The sequence below is a fragment of the Cicer arietinum genome, chromosome 1, assembly GCF_000331145.2.
Source record: "Cicer arietinum cultivar CDC Frontier isolate Library 1 chromosome 1, Cicar.CDCFrontier_v2.0, whole genome shotgun sequence".
Classification (NCBI taxonomy): Eukaryota; Viridiplantae; Streptophyta; class Magnoliopsida; order Fabales; family Fabaceae; genus Cicer; species Cicer arietinum.
Window position 1 is genome coordinate 21,251,048 of NC_021160.2, and position 1,481 is coordinate 21,252,528.

A 1,481-nucleotide genomic window follows, 5' to 3' on the forward strand; every position below is an offset into this window, starting at 1 on the left:
ATTGTAAATATATTTTTTATATATATATATATACATATATATATATATATATATATATATATATATATATATATATATTTAACAGTCAATATTACTGATTAATATTATTAGTATTTTAGTGACATAAAATTAAATATGTGATCTCTTTGTCAATTTATTTTCTAATTTGGATTTTTCGTCAATATCTCTTTTTTTTTAAATCCTAAAATATTATATTTTAAATAAAAAATTCTACTTTTTAGATTTTCGCAATCCGATCAGATGAGGCAAAAAAATTATGGGCTAAGGATGCCACCTTCTTCATTTTTAATAAATAATAAAAATATTTATTGTAAATTTAATATAAAAATAACTAAAATCAGTAAAAAGAAAATATAAAAATGATAGACATTGAGTAAAATTATTCGTAACATTAAGATAATAATTTGAATTGCGATCAACTAACCAACGTAGTTAAATGTTGCACACTTTATTTTTAAATGTTCATTTCTATTCTAATATGATTACTATTTAAAAGATCATATTTAAATTTTTGCATTAGAGAATTTTAATACATCATATCGTATTCATATGAGATTAATTAATGATGTGATATACTACATTTACAAATTAAAAGAAAAAACTAAAAGAAGATAATATAATGAAAAAACACCGGATTAATTTTAAAGAATCAAATATAAACATATTTTAATACAATAAAAAAACAAAACAAAAAAATAAAACAAACGATGAGCACAAGGGTTCCGTCACACAAGGAAAATTTATTTTAACATGTAATATATTATAGATAAAAATATAAAATAACTATAAATAAAACTAACAAAGCAAAAATAACTATGAGAAAAAATAACTGTGAAAAACTATAGATAATTAATTGCATACGTAAAGATTAAATAAATTTTTGTTCTCTGTAAATACCTAGAATAAGTGATAGTTTTTGCGGTGCAGTTTGGATAGAATAGGAAGAAAAAGTCATCAATTACAAAAAAATAAATAAATAAATAAATTACTTACAATTCAGTTTGGATGACTCCTTAAAAATATTATATCAATGTTACAAACAACTTTACTTATACACATGTTTTAAGTTAAAAATAGACATTATAAAATAATATATAATAACAATTTTAAAAAATTGGTGTTATACTAATTTTTTTATGTTAAAAGTAGAATTGCCAATAAAATTTTAAATTCTTAAGTCTCCTCTTAAAAATCTCATATTAAACCTTTAATATTAGATTTTCTATTGAAATAAATTTTTTAAGGCCTCAGTCCATGATTTCATTAATTTTTGTGGGCCTTAAGTGAGGCGGTTCATAGGTCCAATGTTTTGTTAATTGAAATATTTTATTTGAAAATTTTTTTGTACTTATTTTTCTCAAAAAAATATCATAAAATTGAGAAAATTTAAAATATTTTTTTTCTCGAAATATTTTGTGAGCAAAATCAAAAAATTATTTTTCTTTAATAAAAAAAATTTT